The following is a 22,751-nucleotide window of genomic DNA, read 5'->3' as shown; positions in this document are numbered from 1 at the left end:
TGGCTCATTTGTCTTGGGCCCTGCTCTCTGCCTGCTGATACTGGGTTCATTTGATGAATATCCTGTGTTAACCTGTCCAGGTAACATACTGCTACAACCTATTAAAATGCTTATCTCCAGAAAGGGTTTAAAAGAAGGGACCTTAGTGCCAGCAATTCCCATTTGGCTCAGGAGATATTTTTGATCTTGCCCTTGGGAGGGGACTTCTGACTATTACACTGCAGACTATATCCAGTCTGGCTTTGGATTCTTGGTGACAAAGATGTTCTGGACTAGTACTCAAGATTGGTTTGGCAGTAATTATTATGTCCTATTAGGCAATTAGAGGTGAAACTCTTAGGAAGTAGTGGTTTATATATTACTAAAAAAAACAAAAAATTGATGGCAACTCTCTAGATGTTTTGATAGCTGTACTAGAGTAGGGCAAGTAGTTATTTGATGACTTTATTTCTCTTTATTTCTTTATTTCTTATCCTTTACATGCAGGATTAGGGTATTTGAGAATAATTTAAATTCATGTTAAGGACTGTAAATGCCAAGGCTCAGTCTTAGGATCTGATCAAGGAGTTCTGAGGTTAGGGCTAGAAATGTGCGACTTCATTTTGAGGATACTAGAAGTATTCACCAGAAGGGAGCTTTTGAGAACTTTATTAGGTCAGCAAATTCAGGATTTGGAAGCATACTTATGGAGAAGAACTTTTTTTTTCCCCTCATATATACATATATTCATCATTTTTTTCTTATGAACAAAATTCCCAGGAATCACTTTGGTAGTACCACCTGGTATATAATCAAACAAGGGGGATTTACCTGTCTTGCAAACTATCTTTGTTTTGCTTTCAGATTGGCATCCAATTGGAAGTATTACCCAGCTTCTAAAATGGGAGGTCTGGAGAACAAATTTCGATATTCATGGGTTGTAAGGCAGTATCAAATTATGATTTCATCTTTTGATCTTACAAATAACAGTTGTCCTATAGCTGTGCATTTCTTTTTTAAAAAAAATAGCATGATCAGTCAAAAATACGAGTTTACCACATTTTGTGTGTGTGTGTATGTGTGTGTGTATATGTATTTCTTTTTTATGATAAATGGCCACATTGAAAGAAAATCCTTAAAATGGAAGATCATTGTTGTTCTTTGTAATGAATAGAAATATAGGTAAAAATATGTTTTTATCCTTCTGTCTTGATTTTTTCCATTTCAATTAAGAGAAATATGACTTAGATCAAGTGTTAACATCTTTTAATATTATAAGGTTGAAGGTGTAATTAGAAACTATTCAGTTTTTAAGGAAAGCAGTGGGGGGAAAGTCTTTTGCTTTGCATAACAATTTCCAAAAAAGTGTGTCTTGAGACAAACAGTGTATTTTAGGAATGATTAAAACCAGTGATTTTTTAAAAAGATTTTATTTATTTGACAGAGGGAGAGAGACAGAGAGCACAAGCAAGAGGAGCAGCAGGCAGAGGGAGAACCAGGTTCCCTACTCAGCAGGGAGCCTGACGCGGAACTGGGTCCCATAACTCTGGGGTCCGAATGCAGTCGCTTAACCAACTGAGCCACTCAGGCATGCCTAAAACCACTGATTGTCACTTATCTATAGATGATCCTTGAGACCTGAAAGATACATAACCAGAAAGATTGGTTATAAGGAAATTATCATTCAGAAATAAGCCAGGGATGATTTCCTCTTCAGTAATTCATGTGAACACTGTCTTTTGAATGCCCACTTGCAAGTAGATTTTCTGCTGGACACACTTGCAGGAAACCCACAAACCTGTCAGCAGATAATGCTGACCTCAATAAGAGAAATGAAATGGAAAGATCTAGTTTTGCTTTCATGCTAATATAAAACTAGGAAATACAGAAGAAACAAGAAAGCAATAAAACTTGAAGATAGTTTTCTAATTATGAAATAAATGTACCAGATTGTCTTTATAACCTGTTCCTGTAACATATGTCATCAGTAAGTTCACATTTGTGATGATTCAGTGTAATACTCCTGTTAGGAACCAACAAGCATTCTGAACCTTCTCTATGGAAGTATGAGGAAATTGCACTGTGGAGGAATTCAGCCAGGGTTACTCCTAAAGTTATGATGGAGCTGGATTAGGCCCATGGCTCTTGGCAGTTGAGGTTAGGACAGTGTCACTGTGTTTTGTCAGTTACCTCATGTCTTAAAAACAGTGGGAGGTTGGAACTAGAGCTAATAACACTAGTAGATCTTTCCATAATATTATTGGAGCAACCGGAGAAAGTCTTTTTTTTTTTTTTTTTTTTTTAATTTGAATCCCTAGATATGTACATTTTCTGAGTATTCACAAGAAACCAGGGGGCACCTGGGTGGCTCAGTGGGTTACTCGGGTCGTGATCTCAGGGTCCTGGGATGGAGCCCCGCATCACGCTCTGCTCAGCAGGGAGCCTGCTTCCCCCCCTGCCTGCCTCTCTGCCTACTTGTGATCTCTCTCTGTCAAATAAATAAATAAAATCTTTAAAAGAAACCAGGATTGGGCATGAAGGGAAATTTTGGAGCCTTTGTGGTGGTTCAGCAACTTGTGTATCTAGTGGCCTTTGTAAAGACAGCTGCTTATTGCCCTGGTCTTTCTATTCAGCAAATATGACAGAAACAAAGTAGTTTTTGTTCCTTAGTCTATGGAAGAATGGTAAGGATTTCCTTGTAACCTGATTCATTGTAATCCATTTGTGATTGTCCTGGGAGCACCTGTAGAACTTTGAATCCAAAGATCTTTAGGAAAAACAGAACAACAACAACAAAAAAAACCCCCAAAGATCTTTAGGGAAAACTGGGACTTAAGAGTTAGTGATGAAGATGAAAGAAATGTAGAGATTAAAGGTAAAGCAGGAGGGGGTGCCTGGGTGGCTCAGTGGGTTAAAGCCTCTGCCTTCGGCTCAGATCGTGATCCCAGAATCCTGGGATCGAGCCCCACATCGGGCTCTCTGCTCAGCGGGGAGCCTGCTTCCTCCTCTCTCTCTCTCTGCCTGCCTCTCGCCCTACTTGAGATCTCTGTCTATCAAATAAATAAATAAAAATCTTAAAAATAAAGTTAAAGCAGGAGGCTGATAGAGATTTCCAAAATGTTCATATCTTGAGCCTTACACATGTTTGGCTGAGAAATGAGTTTACTTTGGGGATCAGGACAATGATGTATGAGGTCGAATGATGGAGGAATTGGATTTGGAAGGGGCAAGCAGGTGGGACTGGTTAGAGAAAAGCAATTGAGGGTTGAGGGGATGAGTTAGTTAAAACTGGGGTTTGGAAGCCCTGGCAGGAGGTAGAAAACATTTGCCACAAGTTAAATCATACAGTGTACTTCTCTCTCTGATAGTAAAAAAATCCATTGTCTCTTTTAAGTTAAGACCATTCACTTTCCTGGGGGTATCCGGCTGGCTCAGTTGGTACAAGCATGCAACTCTTGATCTCAGGATTGTGCGTTCAAGCCCCACATTGGGCGTGGAGACTACTTAAAAAAAAAAAAAAAAAAAAGGTCTGTTCACTTTCCTGAATGTTTTAGATTTCAAGAAAAACATTTCTAAGAGGAATATAGAGCCATTGACTTTGTAGGAGCATCGTGATTGCAGTTACTATTTTTTAGTGCCTGGTTTTGCTTCCCTTTTCTACTGATGCTTATGATTGAACAGTGAACCAATTAGTTTTTTAAAATGTCAGCCTTAGCATCTAAACTAGGAAGAAGCCAGTTCACTTACCAAATAAAGTTCAGGCTTCTAAGGGAGTTTGAAAAAACAATGGAGAAAGAAGCAAGTTCAATAGTAAAAGACCCTTTGAAGTTCTTTTCCTTTAGTGTGTATTGCTTAATGAGGGTCTCCTGAGCATTCCTTTCACATATTTCAAGAATGCAGCCACCAAAATAAAACTTAAGCTAATTGTTTGGACTTTTTGTAAATTGAGGGATTGGATGGTCCAGAGTTTTCTCTAGACCCCTGGTGCTGTCCACGGAGGCCAAGCCAGTCATCTGGGATGAAGGGAGGTAAAGGCTTCCTAATGATTTATGGGGAGAATTTCAAAGCTGGGCTAACAGGAGAATGGGAAGTGCAGTGAGAGAATGGGTACCTTTGTGAATTGGGTGTACTCTTTTCCTTCCTGGCCCTTGCAGCAAATAATGACCAGGGCTGCGTGGTAGTGTTTCTTAGACCAGCTGCCTCTGGTCTCATTCACTGGGCAAGGAGACTTTGGGCCATGGTATTTCTCACAGCTGACACTGTTATTTCATAAAATTTTAAAAAGTTGTTAGAACAGTCATCATCTCAGCAGCATTACACCATTCCTAGGTTCTTTTTAGAGGAAAAATGCATAGTGATTAGTGGGAGTAATTGAGGACAGCTAAATGTTTTAAAGATCTTTCTTTAACTTGTTATTGGTAGTATGATTTGAAGACAGAAGTAGTGTAATCCTTACTTCTCAGTCCATAATTGTCAAAGTGTCCTCAATGGTTAAGTAAAGGAGGCTGCTATGGACCATGGAGCTTGGTGGAAGGAACTAGTATGTTCAAGATTTATCAAAAGAGTATCCATGAATTTAGGATGGTTCCACTTTATACTTGTTAGCAATATTTTCTCTGGCCTTTAAATTAAATGCTAAGTACATAAGCCCTTTGGGCCACTGACATTGTTCTTTTAGTAGCTAGACTGGGTAGCTAGGCTAGTTTAAAAAAACAACTCAGTGAGTGTAGAGTATTGAGTGTTAGTGGGACTAAGGGATGCTTTGCTCTTTAGAATAGGGGCCTTGCGTCCATCTCTATCAGTACAGGCTACTGAGAGGCTTGATAAGTTTTTATTCGGGGGAAGTACACAGAAGAATAATCGAGTGTCAAAGGAGGGTCCAGCCTGATTTGGGGATTAGATAATAGTGTTTTGAATTAGGTGGAAATAAGCAAATGTTCACTAAAATGTGGCTAACTTTGCTTCAGTGCAGTTCATTGCAGTTGGGCACATAGCTCTATTCTAATTAATTGTCAATTTAGGAAACACTACTGAGATAAAGACTTGAAGATTTTATGCATAGAAGCTTTTCTTGGCAGCTAATGAGATGACAATGACTATTAGTAGACAAAAATGTGGTTACAATCCCAGACTTTTGGGTAATCATCATATATTTTTTAATGAGTTAATGATAGTCAAAGTGACCCTCAGCAAGTTGTAAATTGATGTCAACGTTTTTGCTATGAGGATTCAAGATTATCATTTCCCTTGCCTTTATCAGTCTGGTGAGTCAGATGGAAAAATGTTTCAAAATTATCAGCAAAATAGTCTTTTCAAATCCATCTGACATCAGCTCTAGCAAATTTATTCACTAGTTGAGGTCTTGTCTAACCCATAAGCTTTCTGCATACATTGAATAGATCTCGTACATTTTCTTTGTGGATCTCCATCAGTGTTATGCATTCTCTTTAGATCACTCACAGGTATTCTTTAGGCTTAAATCCATTTTTCATTTCAAATAAAGAATTATGATAGGTTAACATTCTTTTGAAACTACATCCTAATAATTGATGGAATTAAAAATAAACTTTTAACTTTTGCTCTGCAGAAAGTATTTGCAGTTATGTAGATTTGCATGAGAGATTAATGAGCTCATGTATTTAGGCATCATTAACAGTTTCAGTTATTTGTACAGCTAAGTCTTTCTCAGAGGTCCCCTGAGGATTGTCAAGGGCTGGGGGGCCTGTGTTACAAGGAAATGGAAAAAAAAAACAAAACCAACAAATCTGATAAAGATTATAAATTTGAGTGGAGTACAAGTTGATATAAATATAAACATTATAGTAAATGATTTAGCTTAGAAAAGAAAAATGAAATTGAAAATTAAGCTCAATAATTTTATTTTTACCTGAAGGATAAATTAGTTAACTTTTAAGGGCATGAGATGGCATATCTTTATGTAAATTCTGTTCATTAGGACAATATTCTGCACTGTTTGTATTCTTTAGTCCATGGGATATCATGTTGCTCTTGTTAATTGATGTGTTTTAGGTGTCCTCTAGCCAGAATTTTAACTAGAGTATTTCCTCTGTGGAATCGACAATGTTTTTGAATGGTGGTAGAATTAAATGATTATTATTAGGACTTTGTATTTTATTGTACATTTTTACAAATTTATTGTAAATTTTTATTTACAATATTTTATTTTATTTACAATTTACAATATTTATTTTATTATTGTAAATTTTATATTTTCTCTTGGTTCTTTATTAATTTCATTCTAACTGACCAGAGAAAATAAATACAGGAGTATATATATATGTGTGTGTGTGTGTGTGTATATACACACACACACAGAGAATTTATTGTTCAAAATATTTTTCAGAAGATGAATGCTTTGGACTTAAGTCTGTTTTATTAAAACCAGGTAATATTGGGATTCAAATATATTTAATTATTTTTTGTTGTTGTTATTTTATTGTGAATTTCTTTTTACATCTTGCTAATAGTTTTTCTTTGTCTCTTATTTTCATCAAGACTAAAAATATTGCAAACCAAAATCAGTGTTCCATGTCTCCTTGCTCCATTCTTCTTTTGGGGAGTCAGCAGTTGGGGGTCAGAGAAGCAGCACAGATGATTTATATTAATACAAATCATTCTTGCATACCATTTTATACTGTGTCAATTAGCAAGTATTTTTTAAATTTGTTTTTGACAGACCTCAGTTATCTCTTTTTAAAAAGAATAGCTTTTAAAAAATATACTCCTCTCAAATAAATACATTAAAATGTACCTTCACTATGTGCTGACTTGTTCCGGGCTTTGTTCTTAAAGCGGGCATACAAGTAAGAATATGCAGTATGAGCTCTGCATTTGGAAAACTTACTTGCAGCAGGGTAAATTTAAAACAAATGTATATGAACACACAGATTAGTACACTGTCTTTGAAAATGGTCAGGCTTGGAAGAGTACAGATCCAATCCCACACTGTTTTCCTTAAATATATTTGGTTTTATACTTTTATTTACTTATTTTTTTCATTTTAGAGATCTACCCATGAATCTACCTCCTTTTGTAAGAGTACTACATAGTGTAGTGTAATGGTGAAGAGTAATTCATACGGCCAGCATTCAAATCCTGGCTCCTCACTCACTCACTCTGTGACTCTTATTTAAAGATATTACCTTGATGTTTTAATAAGTTACGTTAAAAAACTAAAACGTGCAAAGAAACGCAGAACCTTTTCTGATAACAATTGAGATCTAGGAGACGTGGTGGTTTGGGCACATTCCTGCCATAATGAGATTTTGAAAATTGGGAAACAAATGATATTTCATTTACTAAAGGCTTGAGGCCAGTATAGAAGGGTTCTTTTTATTTCAATCTTTTTATTAACAATTATGCATTTGTAACGCTTCCAGGGAAGTGTTGCCTAAGAGTAGAACTATTCATTTCTACATTCAACTTAATTCTGGCTTACATGTGTTTTCTGGTTCTTTCCAGCAAATGTAATATGCTACACTTTGCTGTTTATACAGGTAGATTTTGTTTCAGTGTTAAATCAGGTATTAAATATATTTTGTCTCTTAAATGGGGTTGAAATCGTTTGGAATTTAAGACCAAAAGAGGTAGTGTTAACATTAAGCTATGGAATAAAGGTACTTCTTTAACTGGTAACATTGCCTGTATTTCATAGGCATCAGGAATGCAGACGAACATGTCTATAATGTAATGTGTTTCAGTTCACACCTGTTTTGTGTTCTCACAGAAGCTTAATAAGAAACTAGTTTTACTAGTGAATTTCAATTTCTGTTGTACAGTGACACCCTTATTTTATTACTATTTTGGCTAAATGAATGTTACTTGGCAGCACCTTTTTGGCTCTGAGAATCTATTATTCATTTCGGTAATTTACCTCCCTACCTCCACCCTGCCAGAAGTCTCTGGGTCTGTTATTTGTTTGTTTTTTCTCACAAAGATAATATTCAGAACTTCCCAATCATACAAGGTAGTGATTTTGACTAAAGAGTAAGGTGAGGGAGGTTAGAAATAATCCTTTAAGTATTTGGTGGCTATACGGGTGTATTGCATGGAAATAGAGTAGAGGCATTCCTCTCCTTGAGTCACAGCTGTTCTTGGGAAACCTCAGCCTGAAGAAGATAGTGTTTTCCCACAGGTATAAGTTACTGGAGTTCACATTTCTGCCCAAGAATGTCCAGAGAGGCATAAATGGTATGTTATGAAAGCAGAGGTACCACTCGTTTAGGACTCCATTTTCTGAATGGTGAAAACCACATTTCCAGTTGTATATGTATGTACATGCTTCTTCAGCCAGGAACCATCAATTACATCTGACAGAAAAAATACAGTTGTCTTATATTTGGTTCTTACTAGAGTTGGCACCCAAAATAGTACCCCATATGTCAGATGTTCTTTCAATGTTACTTGAGACTAATACTACTTTAAACAACTCCAAAACAAACTTTTAAGTAACAATTGTGTTTTTGTTTTTAACTCCTTTAATTTTGGTTGTTTTTTTTTTTTTTCCTAAGTAAAGTTGAATTTGAATGCTCTTTTCCTTTTTCTATATATTTCCCTCTAGCAAATAGAGTAATTCCAAATCTCTTTTCCTGAATATTCTTATCAGTATTCATTCAGCTTTCCTTTTCACTGAAATGCCTTTTGGGTACTTGCTGTGTTTCAGACCCTGTGCTTTGTGCAGGGATGGTAGTGCTAAATGAGAAATGGTCTTAGTGTTTGAGGGGAAGGAAGATGAAGGTTAGCGGGAGGGAATCTCTTACTCTGAAGCATTTTCAGAATCATAATTAAAGAATAACCCAGTAGTTTCCTCTTCTTTCATCTTGTGTTCTTATTGCATCGCTAGAGAGCTGCTTTGCATTTGAGACCAGAGTAATGCAGTTAAATCAATTTCTCTTCCTGCCCTGCTGCGGGCCTTCTGGCTGACCTGTTCTTGGGGTACTTTGTCTTTTATTAGAGAGCCACAGAAACAGATACCAAGCCAATTAGAAGGGACTTTTAAAAAGGAATTTCCTAGTATCCCAGAATTGGTAAAAAGGCATGAATTGGTCTGCATAAGAATTCAAGTGGCCTTGTGGATTATGTAGGGGAAGCTATGCCATTGAAAGGCAGGGGTCTTTGTCAGTTGACAGGACAGAATAACTAATGGTCTGAGTTACTGTAGTGCAGTGTGAGCTGAGATATGATAGCATGAATTTCAGACATGACACCAACCAGGAGGAAAAAAATGGATGTTTCTGTCCAGATGTTAAAGGATAAAAGTTAAATGACATTCTGAGAAGAACAAAACCTTAACTCCTTAGTGGCCAAGTAACAGAAATTATACTATGTAAACAGTGAAGACATGTATTCAACATCTCCTTCCCCCTTAAAAGGAACCTGCATTCCCCCCTCTCTCTTATTCCATAGGTCTGTGGAGTTATTATATAGAAATAGTATAGGCAGTGTATTAACTCAGCCTGCCATAACAAAATCTATATGACTGGGTAGCTTAAACCAAAGAAATTTTATTTTCTTACAGTTGTGGTTAGGAGTCCAAGATCAAGGTAGCAGCATGGTAGGTTTCTGGTGAGAGCCCCCTCTTGGCTTGCAGATGGCCACCTTCTTGCTGTATCCTCACCTGGCTTTTCTTCTGTGTGCAGAGCTCAGTGTCTCTTACAAGAACACTAGTCTTAGCAGCTCCACCCTGATGACCTCATTTAACCTTAGTTATATCTCTTTAAAAGCCTTGTCTCCAAGTAGTCACATTAGGGGTTAACACCTCCATGTGTGAATTTTGGGGGGAATAGGGAGCCATCCTTTTCCATAGTTTATCTCAAGGTAAAGACGCTTGTGTTTTTCCATAGGAACAAATTATTGAAGTCTGCATTCCTACTGCCTGAGGATGTTAAAGGAACATAAACAATTCAGTTCTTTTTTTCTGGACCTAGGACTCCAAAATGATTCAGAACCCCTTGTCCTTTCCTGGCCTGCTATAAAGTTATACAGACCGGGTATATATTTCTTTTTCTTACCTAATATATTTAATCTATATGCTTTTTCATGAAACTGCAGTGCTTGAATTATATCTGGAGAGCTGGGCATTTTTTTCTTTATCTTTGAAAGCAAGAGTTATGTTTCTCAAATCTTTTGGTATCAGGACCCCTTTTGTATACTCTTAGAAATGATTGTGAACCCCTAAGTGATTTTGTTTATATGGGCTGTATCTCTAGATATTGTTGCACTAGAAATTAACACTGAAATTTTTTAAAAATGAAAATTAATAAATCAGTAGATTTCATACAATAAAAAACCTTTTACATGTTAACATAAATGACATTTTTAAATGAAAAATAGCTATCCTCCAAAACAAATTAGTGAGAGCAATTATGTCATTGCAAATCTCTTTAATGTCTGGCTTAATAGAAGACAACTGGGTTTTCAAATTTGCTTCTGTGTTCAGTCTGTTGTATCATGTGTTGCGTAACTTGTGGAAAACTCCACTGTAGACTTACGAGAGAATGGGAGTGAAAAGGGCAAATAACATCTCAATATGAAAACAGTTTTTGACCTTGAGGGCCACTAAAAGAGTATCAGGGATTCCCGGGGGTACCCATACTGCACCTTGAAAACTATTACTTTAAACATTAAACCTGCCTTTCATAGGGCCTGGAGAGGAATACCTTCACATACCTTCTATAGCAGGTAGAAAGTGGAGCTGATGGAACTGGCAGCAAGTGTCTCAAGACAGATCTAGGTCATAGGAGAAGGAAATGTTCTAGCCAGGCATATCTGACGAGCCACACCTCAGATGCCTTGGTTATTTGAGGACTCTAAGTCATTTTATTTCAGTCCTGGATGGTTTTAGGGAGGACACAAATTTTTAAAAAATGATTAAATTATGTCTTAAAAAATTGATTTTTATCTATTTTCTGTTTATACCTGCAGGATTTTTCAACAAGCTGCTCCTCTTTCTCAATAACCCCTCCCTCCAACATACACTTAATATGGATACATTATTTAACTTCTAGCCCTTGAATGGGTACTTAGATTTATCTTAATTATAATGAATTAAAGGCCCACAAAGGGGGCACCTGGGTGGCTCAGTGGGTTAAAGCCTCTGCCTTCAGCTCAGGTCATGATCTCAGGGTCCTGGGATTGAGCCCCACGTCAGGCTCTCTATTCAGCCCTGCTTCCTCTTCTCTCTCTGCCTGCCTCTCTGCCTACTTGTGGTCTCTGTCTGTCAAATAAATAAATAAAAATCTTAAAAAAAAAAAAAAAAGACCTACAAAGTTCAATTGTTTTTTTCTGCTTGTCTTGATCTGTGGAGTCCAGAATAAAACAAAATCCTTTATCCCATACTTGTCCCATCGTAGAATGATCTAGACCTTTAAGAGAACTGAAGTCAACCCTCTTTTTTCCTCTGGCTTTTTGGGGCCATGAGTAACTAGGACTGATCTAGTTAAACTGCCTTGCCCCCAAGATAGAGCATGTGGTAAACTGTGATTGCATGTAAACATGGGAACCTTGGCATATACACATAAGTTCAGATAACTTGAGCTAAAGTTCTAGAAAAATAGGTAATAGACCACCCATGCTAACACATCCATTTTAAGTACTTTGAAATAGTTATTAATATTAGGAGAAAGCCTTTTACTCTCTAGGTGCTTATAATTAGTGTCAGGAATACTTTTAAACAGGAGACCTTTTATGCTTCCTTTGTGTGAGTGGACAAAAAGTAATTTTGTAATGAAGTCCTGAAGTCTGGTGGTTGAATTTGTAGTTATTGTTCAAATAAACCTCTCAAATTGGCCTTTTTATAATTAAGATCAGAGTACCAAAGTATTGCATATTCCTGATTCTTGGTGTTACATTTTTTCAACTTAAAGTCAAAGCAAAACAAAAAAACTTTAGTTTATGCCTCCTTCCATCCTGATTCCTAAGCGGTCACTAACCCACTTTGTGTTACTACAGATTAGTTTATTTTCTACTTTCATAGAACTTTTAAAAGATTTTATTTATTTATTTGACACACAGAGAGAGTGAGAGAGCAAGTGCGCCTGTGTGCAAGCAGGGGGAGTAGCAGAGGGAGAGGAAGGCAGATTCTTAACTGACTGAGCTACCCGGGTGCCCTTACTTTCATAGAATTTTATATGAATAGAATTATATAGATTTTCTATAGATGGAATCATGTACTATCTTTTTTGTCCTGTTTTTTTCACTCAGTATAATTTATTTTGAAACTCATCCATGTATTAGTATGGTTCTTTTTTCTTTTTAAATTGCTGTAAGTATTCTATTTTGTTGATACATTATCATTTGTTTGTCCATTCACCTCTTACTGGATGTTTGTTTCCAGTTTTGAGTTATTGTAAAGCCGCTGGGAAACTCAAATACAAGTCTTCGTGTAGACAATTTGTTTTTGTTTCTCTTATTTAAGTATCTAGGAGATGATTGGTAGAGTCATCTGGTAGCTGTATGTTTTAACTTCTTAAACTGTCAACTGTTTTCTAAACTGGTTTTACCTGGGGCACTTGGGTGGCTCAGTTGATTAAGTGCCTGTCTTCTGCTTAGGTCATATCTCAGAGTCCTGGGATTAAGCCCCACGTGGGCCTCCCTGCTCAGCGGGGAGCCTGCTTCTCCCTCTCCCTCTGCTGCCCCCCCCCCACTTTGTACTCTCTTTCATTCTCTCGGTCAAATAAACAAAATCTTTAAAGATCCCCCAAAACTGGTTTTACCATTTCGCATTTCCATCAGTGTATATGAGAGTGCTTATTCTCTACATCCTTGCCAAAATTTGGTGTAATTATTTTTTTTTTTAAATTTTAGCCAATCTACTGTGTGCATAGTGGTATCTCAGTGTGGTTTTAATTTCATTTTCCTGATGACTACTGATGTTGAAAATGTTTTCATATTTTTTTTTGGCATTAGTTCATCTTTTTTTTGTGAAATGGCTGCTCAAATCTTTTTGCCCAGTTATTGAGTTACAAGGGCTGCTTATGTATTTTGGGTATGTGTTTACACAAAGGTATTAAACAAGTTACACAAATGTATAATATATATAACACATGTATTATATGTATTACACATATATAATAGTAGTTCTCTATATATAAAAACAATAAAGATGTTACTCTTTCATTTTCTGACTTCCATAGTTTTCTGTTAAGAAAGCTATGGTGGGGGCCGCCTGGGTGGCTCAGTGGGTTAAGCCGCTGCCTTCGGCTCAGGTCATGATCTCGGGGTCCTGGGATCGAGTCCCGCATCGGGCTCTCTGCTCAGCAGGGAGCCTGCTTCCCTCTCTCTCTCTCTGTCTGCCTCTCTATCTCCTTGTGATCTCCCTCTATCAAATAAATAAATAAAATCTAAAAAAAAAAAAAAAGCTATGGTGGGATGGCTGGCTGGCTCAGTCCATGGAGCATGTGACTCTTGATCTCTGGGTCATGAGTTTGAGCCATTGGGGGGGGGTAGAATTTACTTTAAAACAAAAGCAAAAACCAAAAAAAAAAAAAAAAACCCTCGTAATTTGAACTGATATTACCTTATTTGTAATATATCACTTTTTTTTCCTAGCTGGCTTCAAGTTTTTCTTTACTTTTGGTTGTTAGCAGTTTGTTTATTTGGGTCTTGGTTTGGTTGTCTTTGGATTTTTTTTTTCTTTTCCATTGAATTTCTTGAAATTATTTTTCAGGGTTCCAAGTTGTATTATTTGTTTCAGGGGTATAGGTCTGGGATTCATCAGTCTTACACAATTCACCGCACTCACCATAGCACATACCCTCCCCTGTGTCCATTACCCATCCACCCCTTCCCTCTCACTCCCCTTACCTCCAGCAACACTCAGTTTGTTTCCTGAGATTAAGAGTCTTTTATGTTTTGTCTCCCTCTCTGGTTTCATCTTGTTTCATTTTTCCCTCCCTTTCCCTATGATCCTCTGTCTTGTTTCTCAGATTCCTTAAATCAGTGAGATCCTGGGGGCGCCTGGGTGGCTCAGTGGGTTAAGCCGCTGCCTTCGGCGCAGGTCACGATCTCAGGGTCCTGGGATCGAGCCCCACATCAGGCTCTCTGCTCAGCAGGGAGCCTGCTTCCCTCTCTCTCTCTCTCTGCCTGCCTCTCTGCCTACTTGTGATCTCTCTCTGCCGAATAAATGAATAAAATCTTAAAAAAAAAAATCAGTGAGATCCTATGGTAATTGTCTTTCTCTCTTTGACTTATTTCGCTTAGCATAATACCCTCTAGTTCCATCCACGTCATTGCAAATGGCAAGATTTCATTTTTGATGGCTGCATAGTATTCCTACACACATACACACACACACCCCCACCCACCCACCCACCCACCACATCTTCTTTATCTATTCATCTGTTGATGGACATCCAGGCTCTTTCCATAGTTTGGCTATTGTGGAGATTGCTGCTATAAACATATAAACATTTGGGTGCACGTGCCCCCTTTGGATTACTACATTTATATCTTTAGGGTAAATACCCAGTAGTGCGATTGCTGGGTCATAGGGTAGCTCTATTTTCAACTTTTTGAGGAACCTCCATACTGTTTTCCAGAGTGGCTGCACCAGTTTACATTCCCATCAACAGTGTGGGATCCTCCGCACCCTTGCCAACACCTGTTGTTTCCTGACTGGTTAATTTTGGCCATTCTGACTGGTGTGAGGTGGTATCTCATTGTGGTTTGGATTTGTATTCCCCTGATGCTGAGTGATGTGGAGCACTTTTTCATGTGTTTGTTGGCCATTTGGATGTCTTCTTTGCAGAAATGTTGTTCATGTCTTCTGCCCATTTCTTGATTGGATTATTTGTTCTTTGGGTGTTGAGTTTGATAAGTTCTTTATAGATTTTAGATACTAGCCCTGTATCTGATATGTTATTTGCAAATATCTTCTCCCATTCTGTGGGTTGTCTTTTGGTTTTGATGACTGTTTCCTTTGCTGTGCAAAAAGCTTTTTATCTTGATGAAGTCCCAGTAGTTCATTTTTCGGGCCATTGTTTCTTGATAATTTTTCTGTCTCAGTGTTTTTGTTTTTTTTTTCCTTGTCATTCTGGAACTCCCAATTATATATATGTTAACCCTTTTGCTACTTTCTTACAGGTCCTTGTGGTACTGTTCATTTTTTTTTTTTTCTCAATCTTTTCCCTGGGTTCTTCAAATAGAATAATTTGTTTAAAAGAAATATTTATTGTCTGATATGTAAATCATAATCAAAATTGGCCTTTAGTTGAGCTTGTAAACCCCCTGAAAAATAGCTGGAGTAATGAGCTGCAGTGAAACTTGGTTTGGTGAAGAAATCTAGAGTGAAAGTTGAAAAAAACCCCACACAATATGATTTGCTGTAAACTTTTAAGTTGCTAACTGAAATGTATTTTTAAGCAAATTGGCTAGTTTGGTGCTTGGGATATGGAGGTGTCATTTTCTGTATCAGTAGTCTATCAGTTACAGTAGTGAGTTCTGTGTCCCAACAAAGAGCCGTGCAGTTATTTTTTCCCAATGATGACTGTGTTGAGACCAGTCTTTGTAAGAAGATGGGAATGTAATAAAATGTGTTAGAAATACTGCATTAAAAACAAATTTTAGAATTTGGTAAAGTGTCATCTCTTAGCCAGAAAACTCCTCTATTGATGATTATGCAGAGTCTGTCATTCCACGTATTATGTTTTCCAATACCAGGATTCAAATAGTGCTACAGGGGAGAAGGAGACAGGAAATAGATTTTCTGAAAAAATCAGCTGTAGTATAACATGTGAAATTTCCCTAAAAAATATAACTTTTTTAATCGTATCTAGTCTCTGTTTTGTCTGAGATCAGGATGGAATCATGTTTTTTGGTCTTGAGCTGTCAGCCTGTTAATTTTAATATGTTCGCTTTTTCTTCTTCCAGTTTAGACTTTTTAAAGTCTTGAGAATTCATTTTATTATGGAATGTAAAAACTCATTTTTTTATAAATATCAGAGTTCTTTGCTCTTTTCGAAGGAAAAAGAGTAGAATAAAGTAATAACTGTAGCATCTTTTAGACTTGCTACTTAGGTTGATGAGCACTTGTACAATGTTCCAAAGTTCTATTATCTGGAAGGGACTCATTAAAAAAAAAAAAAAAAAAAAGTAACAACCTAGCTTCTCTACTATGGCACAAGAAGAAATGACTTCTCTGAGGTTGCTTAACCATTTCCTGTAAGTCTGAGAAAAGTGGTTGTTTTCAAAATCATTGAGCTGAATTTGGGTGGAACTAAACTTAGCTGAGCAGTTCTGTGGGTTAAATTCGTTCATTGTTTCACTTCCAACTTTCTTGTAGAAAACTTAAAATTTAAACATTTTTAAGAAGTTTTGATTTCATTCAGTTTTACTAACCAGCTGAGTAACTTTGAACAATAATTAATTATCCATGAAATATAATAGGTTTAGAGGGTCTCATAAGAACTTTTAGTTCTCGGGGCGCCTGGGTGGCTCAGTGGGTTAAAGCCTCTGCCTTCAGCTCAGGTCATGATCTCAGGGTCCTGGGATTGAGCCCCGCATCGGGCTATCTGCTTAGCAGGGAGCCTGCTTCTTCCTCTCTCTCTGCCTGCCTCTGCCTACTTATGATCTCTCTCTCTGTGTCAAATAAGTAAAATCTTTTAAAAAAAGGAAACCTTTAGTTTTCTACAGTTGCAAAAAAGTAAAGTTTCGTAAAATGGGTATTATATTTGGATAATTTCATAATCCTAATGAGTGAGAGAACGTTCAATTTACAGACCATGATGAAGCCATAACAGGGAATATAATCGGGCAAAATCAAATAGCACTTTTTGAATACCTACTAAACGTCTGCTGAGAGAGTTGTGTAAACCGTAGTGTCAGTGTCTGACACACGGTAGTAGTGTCATCCATCTCTGGCACCATCCTGACCCTCTCTGTAGCCTTTCAGCCTGACATAGAGGCAGCTCTGTGACCACCCTGGATCCAGAGACTGAAAAGACATGGGACTTTTCTCTGGCACATTGGACCTGGTTTGACATTCCCTGGGCTATTTCAAGTCATGGCACATGGCCTAGAAGGATTTAGCTACTACAGTCAGAAAAATGTGGGTTTGAAATTTGGCCATGCCACTTACCAGCAAGTTATTTAACCTCTCTGATTCTCACTTCTTCATCTATAAAATGTTGTGAGGATTAAATGAAATGAAATGACATATGTAAAATGCTGACTAATAATACTGAAAGCTAATAATTATTTAGCACTTTACTATGTGCTAGGCTCTGTTCTAAATGCTTTACACATATCTCATTTAATTCTCACAACTCATTGAGATAGGTACCATTACCTCCATTTTACAAATGAGCAAACTGAATTTGGAAAGATGAAATAACTTGCTCAAGGTTATACAGTGACAGTGACAGAACACTCCAGTTTCAGAGACATTCTTAACTACCCTGCTTAGCCTAACTCACTGTTAGCGTATGCAAAGCCCTTAGTGAATGTTGGTTTTTATCATCATTATTGGTGGTGGCATTAAGACAGTGGTTGTGATAATGAACTTGGTCTTACTTTTTTCATTGTCTGATGTGGTCCTGTACTAATACCCAAGGCAGAGCACCCTCACATCTATCGATGAGGGGGAGTAAGAAACTATGAAGTCATATATTTCAAGGCCCTTGGACTTTGGAGGAAAAGCCCACAGTTGCACACAGTTTTTGTATAAGGAATGCTGTGCGTTCTGAATACCAGGTGTTCTACTCTAATGGGTCAGAGTAGAAGTCTGACCATGAGGCCCTGCTTATGTTCCCATTGCAAAGATGCCATAGAGTCATAGAACTTGTATGTACAGTGTAATCTCAATTTTTTCTTAGGGGATAGATTAGTCTGTAAGAATTATACACTACAATATTAAAAGTTTACTGTGTGAATGGTAGATAAATCATTCATCTATTGGTGCGTAACAAATGACAAAACTTAATGGCTTAAAATAAATTAACCATTTTATTTGCTCACAATTTTGTATTCAACAGTTTGTACTGGGCTCAGCTGGATGTTTCTTCCACTGGTCTTGCCTGAGGTCACTTGTAGCAGCCATCATTTAGCAGCTTAATTTGGAGCTGGAAGATTTAAAATAGCTTAACTGGCATATCTGGCAGTTGGTGCTGCCTGTTGGCTGGGTTGTCTTTCCAACGTAGTTAATCATCCACAGGGAGGCTAGCTCAGATTTATGCTCATGGGGGTTGCAGGTCAGTAGAAGAGAACTAATGAAAGCGACAAGGGCTCCTAAAGCTAGGACTGGAAATTTTGCAGTGTCACTTCTATTTTCCATTGATAGCAGCAAGGTTTAAAACCATTAGATTCAAGGGGTGGAGATAGAGACTCCACTTCTTAATAAGAGGTCCAGTGGGATGTTAGCAGCAAATACTGTCCTGGTATCCAGGTTACTTGATTTCACCGTCCAGGACCATTTCTAAAACACCCCAATAGTGTTGGTAATTTTTCATCAGTTCATTAACTTTAGATCTTGAGAAATTAAAGTGTGATCTGTTTGAGGATGTTTTCCTTTTTTTATACATATAAAAAGTGGAAAATATAGATAATAAAAACACCCAGCTTACCCAGAAATAACCTCCCAGAAATAACTAGTATTAACATTTTTATTTACAGTGTATCCAACTGGATGAATATTTATTTATTTAAAATTTTGTAACCTGCCTCTTAATACTATATTTTTAATTCCTTTCCATGTTTAAAATAGAAATAAATTGATGTAAATAATTTATATGCCTGCCTTGTATTTTATTAGCTATGAATATACCTATCCCCCATCGTTTGTGCTTAGGTTGTTTCCTTTTTTCTTGCTGTGTAAACAAGACTGCTGTAAACATTCTTACACATACATCTTTCAGTTATTCATGGGATGCATTTCTCTTGTGGAGTAACTTGGTCAAAGAATATATTTTAAGTTTTGACATATACTGATGAGAAATTATTATTATTTTTTAATTAACATATAATGTATTATTAGCCCCAGGGGTACAGGTCTATGAATCACCAGGTTTACACATTTCACAGCACTCACCATAGCACATACCCTCCCCAATGTCCATAACCCCACCACCCTTTCCCTCCTTCCCTCCCCCTGGCAACCCTCAGTTTGTTTTGTGAGATTAAGAGTTGATGAGAAATTATTTTAAACATTCTGTTGTTTAAACTCACCAGTATGTATAACTGCAGAGCAAAGTTCTTAAGTGTTACAGTAAAATTATTCCTTAGACATTCACAAGTAGGTGTATATATAATGATTTGTGTTTGGAGGAACTTGTATTTGTGCTCTTGGGATGAACTATTAGGGTGAAACTTAGATCTAGATCACTTTTCCTTTAACATGATCTCAAATATAATGAATATCTTTAAAAACCTAGTTAAGAATGGAAACTGTAAAGAAAATTGCATTTCTCTTAATATTTCAAGTCAAAATGTGTAAACTTCATTACTAATGTTGTCTTATTGACTAAAGCTTTTATTTTGCATGTGGGTCCACTAATAAGAGTTCTTTGCATTTCTTCTGTGCTACCCATGATGCACCTGTAACTTCCAGGTCTTTATTTTTTATTCAAGTGGTTTGAGAACTTAGATACTTTGAAGCCCAGGGGCAAAAATTCTTCTGTAGGGTCCTCCTTCCTCAATCTTTTTATTTTACTTGCTAATACTTAATTTGGCAGCCATGTTATTTGGGGGACTCACTTTTGTAGGGTTTTTCTGCTGCATGTTCAGTTTTCACAGAAACGATTTTCTTTTTTTTTCATTTAATGCAATAATTATTACATAGCTGCAGTTATAATTTTAGCTAGCATATATTGATTGGAGGACAACTAATCCTTGGCAAGAATACAGCTGCTCTTGTGGGGACACAGTGCTTGGACTTTCTACGGAGTAGCCCTTCTGGCACTCAGTGGGCACCTGGCATCAGAAAATGCCTTTGGAGGGCAATGGAAAACGTTGGTTAATTTGGAGGTTTAACTGGACATAAGTTAAGAGGACACCTACTTTGTTGAGGTAAAAATTTTTCTTCTTTTATTAAAGGAAATTTCTCTCATTTTTTTTATTCTTGTTTTACAATTAAGGTTTGTATTAAACTACAGATATTTATGTATCCCTCTCCTTGATCCTTTACATTCAGTTCTATATCTGAAGCATTTCATGGCAGGCTTCGTTAGGTGCTGTGGCCCCTGTTCGTGTTTGATACTCTTTGGTCATTAGCATTCCCCAGTAGAGTGAATGCCTCCTTTTCATCTTAAATGTTCTCCTTGATATTTAAAATAATGTGCTTCATAGCTGCAACATAAAGCTAGCCAGTTCATCTTATTGCTTCTTCCCTCCTGAACTAAAATGGTGACTTTTGCTTATAGGACTCAAAACTGTACAGAAAAAAACACCTGTGATTAGACTCAGAATACAATGTGGTGTAGAATTTGAAGATGGTGAAAAATTTATTGACTGAGTGTTTTCGTTTGGTAAAGTGAAATTGATGGCTATGTAATGCTGCCCTTTAGGTTGTTTTAATCAGAAAGTGTGAGCATTATGTAAATTTAAATTGCCTTCTTCTAAATTGTAGCTGTCATTAGTTATCTGAGTTTTATTGTGTAAATGCAATTATAGTAAATGAGCTTGGCCTTAAGATACACTTAATCCCTAGAGATATTTTGGGAAGGGTTGTAGTATCTTTACAATCAAGGCAGCCATTTGGCAAATATCTCAGCAGAGGACTTAAAATATAAAAACCGTGTATTAAAATCTCTGTGAAACAGATAGAATTATCTCAAGTTATCCTGTTCCACACTGGCTGAAATCCTCTATGGACCTTGCTGATGCTGATCTTAAAAGACATCAGGAGGCCAGAATTGTTGTTTATGTTATGCTTTGGTATTTGTGGCACAGAAGACAAAATGGGGTTTCTGGACTTGACTTATTTTATGAATTTATTTACTGATGTGTGCTGTGGGTAACATAGAAGCATCACCTTTTATAGTAAAAGGTGTGAGGCAGGAGATTGTACTGGTGAATCTTAAAGAGAAATGCTAGTGTGCTTGGCTGAAAAGTAGAAGATGTGTTTATTTGCTTATGATTTTGAAGCTCCTACCATAATTATTTAATATATGAGCAATAAAATATTAATGTGGGACGCCTGGGTGGCTCAGTGGGTTGAAGCCTCTGCCTTCGGCTCAGGTCATGATCTCAGGGTCCTGGGATCAAGCCCTGCATTGGGCTCTCTGCTCAGTGGGGAGCCTGTTTCCCTCTCATCTCTGCCTGCCTCTCTGCCTACTTGTGATCTCTCTGTCAAATAAATAAATAAAATCTTTAAAAAAATAAAAATAAACTATTAATGTAGCACCTCACAGTTTGCAGAGTGTCGTGACCCATTTATCTGATTTGACCCCTGTGATCATCTAAGCAGACAGGGCAGCCATTATCTCCATTTTACCTGTAAGAAAGCTGAGACCCCAACAGCACACTTAAGTGGTGGAGCCAGAACCAGAATCCACAAGTTCCTCAGCACTAAACTCTGTGCCTCCTGAACCATAATCAATTTAAATTATCATACCGGCTTTGAGGGAAGAGGAGGAAATGTAATAAGAAGTCCGAAGAATCAGTGTCCAGAAGAAATGAAACGCAGCGTGACTCAAAGCCCCACAGCAGGTGTTAGAAAGGCCTTCTTACCTTGTAGCTGGCGTATTAATTCTATCTTACTCCAAGCTTCAGTAGACCTGGGTTTAGTCTTTGGAGAATCTATGAATGGACATGGAGGTAATTTTCACTAATTAATATTTACTTGTAATGTGTTGGCTGTTGCTACTTTCGTTTCAGCATTTACTACAGCTATTTTCCTTGTAGGATGCCAGGGAGACCAAGGTGAAATGAGAGAAGAGCCCCTCTCTGGAGGAACTGTTTAAATGTGAAGCAAAATCTATAATTACAGTTCACCTATGCAGAACTTCCCTTCTTTATAGATTAAACCAGGCCTTGAAATTTTTTTAAACCTTCTCGCCTTCAAACTCTAACTCTGTAATAAGCAAAAAGTTACAGAATTAAAATATAGAAAAATTCTAGAAAAATATATGGAGCTGGTTTTGGAACTTAATATTTCATCCTAAATGTGAAAGGCTGTATAAGTATGTTGTGTACACAGTTATCATTTTTCAGTTTTGAGAGGCTGCCAGGAGTTTGTAGTGTGGAAAGAGTGAGGTGAGTCATGATTTGGGAATGATTGTTTTGATCTCTCCCTGTAGGCCCTGTAGAACATTGGCAGGGCGGCCAGAGTAATTAACACTGCACAGTCTAATTATAAACACAACTCTGTGGACAGTGGTGACCAAAGAAGAATGCCTGTACTGGATAAATAATCACGTTGGCAGGATTCCTTGCAAATGATGACTAGATAATGTCAAGTTTACATAAATCAAGTTGCTTTTCCCTATATCGTCTCATGAGTTATAACGGGGGACAAAGGTATTATCTGTGAAAGTCTCACTCACTTATTTTTTTAAGGGCCCATTTAAGCATTTCTTTATTGCAGTCCTTCTAACCTTTTCATCCTGAGAGAACAGTTAGACATCTTAATTTTTATGGTGTGCTATTTTAAGGAGAGTAGGGTAATGGGTCACAGTAGGACATTTGTTCCTGTTATAGTTGAATTGATTTTAAAAAGGCGAAAGAAACTAGGGATTTGAAAAGACTACATTGGACTAGTGTAATAAAGAGGAAGAAAAGAGAGTCTTTTCGACTGAGGAGAGTGAAGAGGGTGGACTAGG

General features: G+C 37.2%; 1 protein-coding gene across 2 annotated transcripts in view; it reads left to right on the top strand.

Annotated features, from left to right (window-relative positions):
- LOC123938249 (leucyl and cystinyl aminopeptidase) overlaps positions 1 to 22,751 on the top strand; it is a 106,592-nt gene that overhangs the window by 4,829 nt on the left and 79,012 nt on the right. The gene's annotated exons all lie outside the window — the stretch shown is intronic.

This window comes from Meles meles, chromosome 3, assembly GCF_922984935.1.
Source record: "Meles meles chromosome 3, mMelMel3.1 paternal haplotype, whole genome shotgun sequence".
Lineage (NCBI taxonomy): Eukaryota > Metazoa > Chordata > Mammalia > Carnivora > Mustelidae > Meles > Meles meles.
Note: the sequence above shows the minus strand (reverse complement) of the source record. Positions and strands in the feature narration are given on the sequence as shown.